The sequence below is a fragment of the Cryptomeria japonica genome, chromosome 10 (assembly GCF_030272615.1).
Source record: "Cryptomeria japonica chromosome 10, Sugi_1.0, whole genome shotgun sequence".
Lineage (NCBI taxonomy): Eukaryota > Viridiplantae > Streptophyta > Pinopsida > Cupressales > Cupressaceae > Cryptomeria > Cryptomeria japonica.
Genome location: NC_081414.1, coordinates 615,043,489 through 615,054,313, shown reverse-complemented (window position 1 = coordinate 615,054,313; position 10,825 = coordinate 615,043,489).

Below are 10,825 nucleotides of genomic sequence, written 5' to 3'. Positions count from 1 at the left end.
TTTTCAAGCCTGCCTTAATTTTTGGTCTTCTTCCTTGGAGTTGTTACTATTTCCATAAGATCTCTTTAACTACCAAAAAAAAATGTATAATTAGCACCTTAGAAATTCTTGTCAAAATTAGTGAATTCTGGAATCTTGGGGTTCTAGGTTCAAAAGAAACCTTTAGAAAATGAACATGACTTCAGGATCCAGGGGTCCTGGGGTTCCAGAGTCATGAGAATCTCTTTACAAACCTTGAGTGTGACTTTGAGATCCCAGGATCCTAGGGTTCAGGAGTCACAAAAACTTTAAACCAAACTCCCTTCAAGATCTCGAGATCCCAGGATTTTGAAGTGAGAAGCACCAAAGAATTGCCATTATGGGATCTCAAGATCCCAAAAAGAAAAAGAGAGTTCATGTTGGCAACTTCAATAAAGGAAAACTAAGAGGGGGGGGGGTGAATTAGTTTTCACCAAACTTAAACAAACTAACCTCAACTTAAGATCTGAGCAAGAAAAACAATAACAAAGATAAAAACCACATCAACAACACACATAACACATGTATTTTTGATGTGGAAAACATGGTCAAGGGAAAAACCATGGTGGAAACCTACCCACAATATGATGATACTATGTAGTAGTGTGTGTAAATATTACAATGGGGAATGCACATGCATTCAAGCACACTGCCTAGAGCTTACTTCTCAAAAACAACAAAGGGCTACAACCCTGGGAAGGCTCACTGCCTTACAAAGATTGGACAACAATCCGAATTACATGAACTGAAAGAATATCATCTCCAAATACCTAATCACAGTTCTGGTTAAGCACACTGTCTTCCCTACAAGACTTCTATGCTCTTCTTCACACTACCGAAAGGTCAATTCGCTTGTTTGCACATACAACACTCTCAAAGAACGCCGACACACATCCTACAAGATTATCACTCTTAATTATACAAATCATCAACCTTAATTTCAAGGTTAATTCAACTCATAAGACCTAATTACAAAGTTACATCACACGGTACATAAATTAATATACAGACCAATACAATGTCAGAAAGGACATAGCATGGACCCAAATCAAAACCTTGAACACGCAACACCACCGAATATCTCTCCAAGATCATCCGCAACACGAAGGTTCAAGAACCTTCGAGTTGACCAGATGGTCATATAACACGAAAAAAAACATCAAACAATTAAAATCTTCAATAACAAACACAACGATCAATGTGGACCAACAACCCGCATAGAAAATGACCTAGAAGCACCAACAAGTAACGTTAATTCCATCATAATAACCACAACAACTTGAATCATCATCATCTCTCTCCCGGAGCTCAAGAACACCAACATAACTTACTGACAAACTGAAAGATACGCTTGTGAAGTTTCAAATCATGAACCACTCGGACTGAGGACACACATGAACATCCCAAATACTCTCCAAAATCTGCTCAACATAATGAATCAATTCTGGAGCAATACAAACCAAAAATCATAAGTCCGCAATACATCACCAATAGAAAAACTAGTCATCACAATGGACAACATAACTTGATCAAATCACCTTCCAGAACACTGAAACTCATGCTAAAACAACTGAGGATACTAATCTCCAAGTCCTTAAATCCTCATCAACATATCTGCAATATACCAACCAAATCAACTCTCTGCAACACCTAAGCACAAGAACACAAGGGTATGTTGACATCAATTACAACAACACATTCCACCAATTCTAATACCAGACAATCTCCCCCTTTGGCATTTATGACAACATATGAATGTGAAAAATATTCAATGCAAAGAAAGAAATCAACTCCAACAATCTCCCTTGAGATCATGCACACATAGCTCTCTACCTTAGATAGATAAGATAGTTTTTCACATGCTTCTCTCCCCCTTTTACATCAATGCAAAATATATATAAGCAAAACATTATTCTCTCCCCCTTACCAAATAGTCTCAAATTTGAATACCTGAACCACAACATTGACTACTCCCTCCAAGCAACACTACCCACTCATCAATCTGAATATCAGGATAAGACTATGAGGTCCACCAGATTGATGCACCTCAATGCATCTAGTTCACATCAGGAGGGGCAATCACCCCTAAATTCTCTCTCAGATATACAAATGTATTTGTAGGCAAAGACTTCATAAAGATATCTACATTATGTTCCTTTATAAAAAGATACTCCAATTTGAAATATTTATCATTCACCTTCTCTCTCAAGAAATGAAACTTGATTGATATATGTTTTGTCTTAGAATGAAACACTAGATTCTTAGAAATATTGATAGCACTAGAATTGTCACAATATATAACAGTAGGATCATTATAAACAACTCTTATATCCTTCAATGTTTGCTTCATCCAAAGTACCTGAGTAGAATTGCTAGCAACAACAATGTCTTTAGCTTCTGTAGTAGATAAAGAAATAGAATTCTTCTTCTTGCTTGTCCAAGAAACCAACTTCTTTCCCAAAAAGAATGCACTACCTTTAGTGCTCTTCTGGTCTTTGACATCACCTGCCCAATTAGCATCTGTATAAGAATTTCAAATGAAATCATCATTCTTCGGATACAACAAATCATAATCAACTATTCCCTTCAAATATCTGAATATCCTTTTCACAATGGTAAGATGAATTTCCTTAGGATCAACCTGGAATCTTGCAACAAGACATACAACATTTATAATGTTTGGTCTAGTTTGAGTCAAATATAGCAGTCCACCGATCATAGATTTATACAAAGTTTGATTAGCCTTTAGAGATTCATCATATTTTGTCATATTTCATCTAGTTATTGTTGGTAATATGTTGGATTTGGTTAAGTGTTGTCATTGATGTAAACACTTAATCCCGGTTGGATATGGTTCTCCTATCTCGGTTGGACTTGGTGTTTATCTTGGTTTTGGCTGTAATTCTGATTTGGTATGATTAGATCCTTGGATTTGGTTTTGGATGGTTACTCAAGTTGGCTATATGCTTGTCATATTTTATTGGTTCATGATTGGGTGCTCCAGAAGCTATCTCTTATGTTCCCGGTTGAGATTTCCTGGTACCGGTTAGCTTTACCGGTTGGCAATATTTGATGATATGGTTAACTATTTTTGGTCCGACTTATGAAAATGGTTTCTAATGTGCTGAAGAATTCTTCTTGATCATGTTCTAATTTTTTGGTGGCTTCACATTGACTGGTGTGCTGATTTGGTGGTCCTATTTAGACCCGGTTGATTATTCTGTGTTATTTCACTAAGGGTTTCTACCGGTTGGTGAAACGTGTTGGAGATTGGTGTTAGCATGATTTCTGGTAGATGTAATTGTTTGGGAATTTGAATTAGGTCCATGTTATGTAGCGCAAATCATAATATTAGTTTGGTGATATCATGTGATGTAATTTTTGTAATTATGGGTTTATAGGTTTAGGATTTAGCCAACCTTATCATTAAGGTTTATGAATTGTATTTATAGGCAACTTATTCATGTAATTTGGATATCGAGAGGGATCGATGGTTATGTCTGCATTATCAAAGAAAGGTTTATGTGCAAACAATGATATATCATTCGGTGGAAGGTTGTAAGGGATTTGGTGTTGCAGGGAAGACATCCGTGCTTAATCGAAACTGTATGAGGCATTAGGAGATGCTACTTCCATAGTTCATTCTTTCTGGATTGTAGTCTGATGTGTTTGTAAGTCAATGAGACTTCCCTTTTGTGATGAGCAGTGCGCTCTAGGCGGTTGGCCTGATTGCAAGTGCGATCCCCATTGTAATTATTTCACATACTGTTGCAGAAGTATTATCTGACTGTGGGTAGGGTTTCCCACCGTGGTTTTTCCCTTTACTAGGTTTTCCACGTCAAAAATATTGGTGTTGTGTGTACTATGCTTTCATGCTTTATCTTTCATTGTGTTGGTTTCTTTGTGCTCTGATATAAATTTTATAATCTGCATTTAACTGTTATACTTGTGAGAAAATGGATTCACCCCCCCCCCCCCCCTCTCTATTTTCTCCTGGTATCAGAACTGTCTAACAATTGGTATCAGAGCGAGGTTCTCTTTGCAGAAGCTTAACCACTTGAGGAGATTTGATGGCATCAACATCAAGTTCTACATTTAATCTCTACCAAAAAGAGAGTCCCAGATTTGCTGGTACAAATTACAAAATATGGAAGGAGTGAATGAAGATTCATCTGAGATGTCTTGGAGCTAAATTTTGGGAGATAGTGGAAAAAGGGTATACAACTCATGATCCTAATTCTAGAACACCAACACCTGCTGATGAACAGAAGAGAGCTGAAAATGATATCAAAACAAAAGAAGCATTGTTAAGTGCCCTATTTGACGAGAAGTTATTGAATGTCATAGAATTGGAGAATACAAAGCAAATCTGGCTTAAGCTTGAAACTCTTTATGAAAGCGACCAAGCAGTAAAGATTACAAAAATTGAAGGTTTTTGGGTGAGATATGAAACTTTGAAGATGGAAGAAGATGAGAAGATAAGTTATTTCATGGATAGAGTGAATGAGATTGTCATGGGAATCAAATGTTGCGGTGGATCAGTTAATGAGGATAAGGTTGTGTCAAAGATTTTGAGAGTTCTACCTTCGGATTACAAGATGAAAGCTACTGCAATTAATGAACTCTAGACAATGTCAAGTACCCCTGTTACCAGAGATACATTAATTGGGAAATTGACTGCTTTTGAGCTTGAGGAACTTAGAGATCAGAGTGCTACTGAGACAGAGATTGCATTTAAAGCATTTGCCTCTGGTAAGCAGAAGATAGATTGGAAACAACTAAATGCTAAAGAGTTGGAAGACATTGAGAAAGAAGACATAAAACTTGAAGAGTTGGAAGCCCTAATTTCTAGAAGAATCCCTAAAGGACCGACTGGAAGTAAGTATGAAGGAAAAGTACCTTTTAAATGTTTTTCATGCAATAAGATTGGTCATTTTACTTCTAGATGTCTTGAAAGAGCTGCTAGGAATCATGAAAGATTTTTGAGGAATTATAAGCATAATCCATAATATCAGAGCAGATCTAGATTTATAAGGAATTAGGATAAATCATGTTACTATGCTGGTGATGATGATTTTGGTGTTACTGATGATGATGATGATGGACCTGTAAGTGGATCCGGTAATGGAAGCTCCAGTAAAGATTGGGTCTTTATTGCTATCAAGGACGATTCTCTAGAACCAGTCATCGTTACAACTCATACTGAGGAGAAAGCTTTAGCTGCTAAAACTGAAGAGAAGGATGAAAGGGTTATAGATAGTGGTTGCTCACATCATATGACCTGTAACAATAGGAAATTCCTAACTTTGCAAGAATTTGATGGTAGACTAGTCATATTTGGAGACAACAAGGCATGCAGGATCAAAGGCAAAGGAATAATATCCCTGAAAGGTAAGACTAATACTGACAATGTTTATTATGTTGAAGGATTGAAGCATAATATTTTGAGTGTAGGTCAGATGGTGGATAGAGGATTTCATTTGCAATTTAAAGACGTAAAATGCAAGATTATCAATAGATCTGGATTGGAGCTTGCATCGGGAACTCAGACCAATGGAAATATCTTTCATTTGAACTCGGATGGGAAGGCTTGCTTGATTGTTTAGATCGATGAAAGCTGGTTATGGCATAAGAGGATTTGTCATGTAAATTTTGATTGCATAGTAAATATCAGTTCAACACAAGCTGTCAGAGATTTGCCCAAGATCGTTAAACCTCATAATCCGGTATGTAGAGAATCTCGAATGGTTAAACAAGTTAGAACTTCTTTTAGAAGTGTACATGATAGATCTAATGAAATTATTGATCTTATTCATACTGATTTGTGTGTACTGGCAAGGACTAAAAGTTTTCAAGGTGATAGATACTTTATGTTGATTATTGATGATTATTCTAGAATGACGTGGGTTGCATTTTTGAGAGAAAAATCAAAAGCTCTCAAGAAATTCAATTTTTTTCAAAGCTATGGTTGAGACAGAAATGAGCTTGAAGATAAAATGTTTAAGATAAAATCAAGGCGGCGAGTTTACATCCGGTGAGTTCAACAACTTCTGTGAGAAAAATGAAATCCGAAGACAATTTTCTGCACCTAGAACCCCACAATAGAATGGAATAGTGGAAAGGAAGAACAAAACTATCTTGGATGCAACAAGGACAATGATGATGGAAGCCAAGTTACCTCATATCTACTGGAGAGAAGCTATCAATATTGAGGTATACACTTTGAACATAATACACATAAAAGGTGACACTGTTAAGAGTCCATATGAATTATGGTTTGGTCATACTCCTACTGCCAGATATTTCAGAATTTTTGGAAATAAATGCTATATTAGAAGAGATGATGCATTAGGGAAATATTATCTAGAAGTGATGAAGGAATATTTTTGGGTTATTCTACTAAGAGAAAAGCATACAGATGTTATAACAAAAGATTGAATAGGATTATGGAAAGCATAAATGTCAAGGTGGATGAGCAAGGTAATCAAATCACATCATATGACTATGGACCGCTTGTCAGATCAGAACCGATAGTGCAAGAATTAGTTCAAAACATTGATCCAATTATTCCGATAACATTAGAAAATTCCATAGTCATTGATGAAGGGCAAAAAGAATCAGAAAGTCAAGATAATCCTAAGCCTCCTAGGTATGTGAAGCTGAATCATTTTGAAGATTAGATCATTGGAGATAAAAGGAAAGGTGTGATGACAAGAAGAAGGTTAGCTGTTGAAGAGGTATCTTTAATTTCTCAAATTGAACCAAAATCTTTTATTGAAGCAAGTAAAGATGAGAATTGGATGAAAGCAATGGAAGAGGAACTAGATCAGATAGAAAATAATAAGACTTGGGAATTGGTCCCTAGGCCTAAAGATAAGAATGTTATTGGAACTAAATGGGTTTTTCAAGAATAAATTAAATGAGGAAGATCAAGTTGTGAGAAATAAATCTAGATTGGTTTGCAAAGGTTACTCACAGGAAGAAGGAGTTGATTATGATGAGACTTATGCATCGACTGCAAGAATTGAAGCAGTAAGACTATTTCTTGCCTATGTTGCACACAAGAACTACAAGGCATATCGGATGGATGTCGAATGTGCATTTCTAAATGGAGATCTCGAAGAAGAAGTCTACATTGAGCAGCTTGATGGATTTTCTTTATTTGAAGACAAAGACATGGTTTGCAGATTGAAGAAAGTCTTATATGGATTGAAACAAGCCCCTAGAAAATGGTATGCTAGTTTAGATAAATATATTTCTAAGCTCAGTTTTAGCAAAGGTAATATAGATAGTAACTTATATTATGAGATTGAGCATGATGACATACTGATCATTGAAGTATTTGTGGATGATATGATTTTTGGAGGAGAAGAAAGTTTATGCATGAAATTTGCTGATGATATGAAGAATGAATTTGAAATGTCTATGACTGGAGAGATGATTTTTTTCTTAGGTTTGCAGATTACTCAGAATGATAAAGATATTTTCATCTGTCAACTAAGTATGTGAAGGAATTGCTTAAGAAATTTGGACTTGAGAATTCTAAACTTGTCAGTACTCCTATGATAACCGGTTGCAAATTATTAAAGGATGATGAATCTCCTAGAATAAATCCAAGTAGATACAAATCAATGATTGGTGGATTAATGTACTTAACTTAGACTAGACCTGATATAATGAATGCTATTTGTATTGCCTCTAGATTTTAGTCAGATCCTAGAGAAACTCATGATATTGCTGTTAAAAGGATATTCAGATACTTGGCAGGTACAACAACTTATGGGTTATGGTATCCAAAGAATGATGATTTTTGACTATGTGCTTATACAGACTCTGATTGGGTAGGAAATGTGGATGACTAGAAAAGCACTACAAGTGGTGCATTCTTTCTTGGGAAGAAATTGGTTTCATGGCTTAGCAAGAAACAATCATTCACTTCATTATCTACTGCTAAAGTTGAATATGAAAATGTTGCAACTAATTGTACGCAAATTTATGGATGAGCCTATTGTTATTCACTGTGATAATATTGCTGCTATTGATATGTCAAAGAATCTGGTATTTCATTCCAAATCAAAACACATTTCTAAAAGGTATAATTTCTTTAAAGAAAAGGTTGAAGCAAAGGAAGTTAGATTGGTTTATTACAAAGGAATAGATTGCAGATATTCTAACAAAATCATCGCCTAAAGATAATTTTGAATATCTCAGAGACCAGTTGGGGGTCACCACCCCTCCGGAAGAGACTTAGAGATGTAGGGTTGCATCAATCCGGTAAGCTTATCAGACATATTTTTTGATCCGGGTTGATGAGATGATGCTACTACTCAGGGGGAAAAGTCAGCTATTTGGTTCAGTTTCTTCTTGTTTTGGTATCTATCCTTTGTCATTGATGTCAAAGGGGGAGATGGTGTTCATGTGAAAAACAGTCAATCTTTGGAGAGATGGTGTCCATGTGTTCTTCAGTTAATCAAAGGGGGATTTATATTTCAGACCAGTCTTTGGGAGATTGTTGGCATTTCTTGGCACTTGGATGTTTTTCACATTCAGTGTTGCCAGCAATGCCAAATGGGGAGATTGTTGGCAATATGCTAGATTTGGTTAAGTGTTGTCATTGATGTCAATAGTGTATCTTGGTTGGATATGGTTCTACTATCCCGGTTGGACCTATCCCAATTAAACTTGGTGTTTGTCTTGGTTTTGGCTGTGATTCTGATCCGGTATGATCAGATGCTTGGATTCAGTTTTGGACGGTTATTTAGGTTGGCTATATTCTTTTCATATTCTATTGGTTCATTATTTGGTGCTCCGAAAGCTATCGCTTATGTTCCCGGTTGATATTTTCTGGTACTGGTTTGCTTTACCGGTTGGCGATATTTGATGATATGGCTAAGTATTTTTGGTCTGGCTTATGGAAATGGTTTCTAATGTGCCGAAGGTGCTTCTTGATTGTGTTCTAATTGTTTAGTGGCTTCGCATTGGCTGGCGTGCTAATTTGGTGGTCCTATCTGGATCCGATAGATTATTCTATGTTATTGCACTAAGGGTTTCTCCCAGTTGGTGAAACGTGTTGGATATTGGTCTTAGCGTTATTTTTGGCAGATGAAATTATTTGGAAATTTGAATTAAGTCTATGCTATGTAATGTAAATCATAATATTGGTCTAGTGATATCATGCGATGTAATTTTTGTAATTATGGGTTTATAGGTTTAGGGTTTATTATGCAGAGCCCTCCTTCTATCTTTTCAAACACTTTAGGATGTATGAAAATGACCCCTCAAAACATCAATAGGATCTTACAAAGCAAGACTCTACAATCTTAGTTCCAACTTCTCATTTCACTCCAAAATTCATACTACTCAAATTGGGTAACTTGCTCCATTATGCATCATGAAGCCTCCTAAGGTTCTTGACCTTCACAAAACCTATTTTGGATCATACAATACTCACATGGACTAGAAAAAACACTGGTTTCAAGGATTTAACCCAATTCCCTATGACACCTTCACAATTAGGCCTATTTACTTGTAGCCCTTAGAGACAGGTAATGGGACCTTAAGTCCAAACTTTTATAAACACCCTAGAAAATAAATCACTGATTTAGACACCCTTTATGGTCTTACACAATTCCCCAAGAGGAGAAGTCAAGATCTGACAAGGAAAGGTCTAAACCTGATGATGACCAACTGTTCTAAAGGGCTAATTAGGCCTCCATTTGTGAAGCAATTATATCAAAATGGACACACCTTACAACCAAAACCCCATGAGAATGTGGGGAACCATAAACCATTATAGATTATAGGGTTACACACCTGGAATCATCACCAATTATCTTCTATTATCTTCTAGGGTCATCACCAATTATCTTCTAGGGTAACTATTGCAGTCTAAGGGCTAGGTAGCCACATAGAGATGTCTACCTAGGGCTTGATCAAACACAGATCTCCCTTGCTCCTCCTGAAAAATGCTTTTGGAATCATAGAGTACATAGGACACACTTTCATTCCACCCACTTCCATGAAATTTAGATGGACAGGTTGCAAGTTATGGCCATGGAAAGGCAAAACCCTAGGTAAACCCTGGTTTTCCGGGTACCTACAACAAAACTTGGATATCTGGAGCAAAACTAATGATCAAGAACTCAAATCAAGACCAAATAATTGGTAACTCATTGCACTAACAAAATCACAACATTGGGGATTGGTCCCAATCCGTACAACTCCGTACCCCGTGCCAAAACTTCACATTTGCAATAAAAACTCATAATTTTTTATTATTTGCAATCATAAAATCTTTCTCAGTATAGTCTCTCCTTGAGAATTGTGTCCTCAAGGTTTTTATGCCCCTCAACAACTTCTCTCAACCAAAAACAAGAGGTTAGAGCCATTGGAGGAGTTAGACCAACAAGAATTCAAAAATTTGCACAAAAGTTGCTCATGACAATTTTTGACAAAGTTGTCAAAAATGTCATTTCTTGCACCCAAATGACTTGGGTCAAGACTAACATCTCTAAACACCCTATATGAACATAAAACAACTAAAACCACTAGGAAAAACATATCCTAAGCATACTTAGTCCCCTTTTGTCCAAAATTCCTAATTGGCTTATCAAGATGCCAAAATAGGAGTTTGGCTCACAAGATGGGGTCCTTTATTACAAACACAAAATGCATGATTAAAACACAAGGAAAAAATTCTAATACATGTTTGAGGTCTTATCATTCCTCCTCTAAGCTTGAATGATCATGTTGAAGGGGTTCCCCTGCACCATACTCCCCGGAAGAAGAAATCTCAAGTCCACTTGAG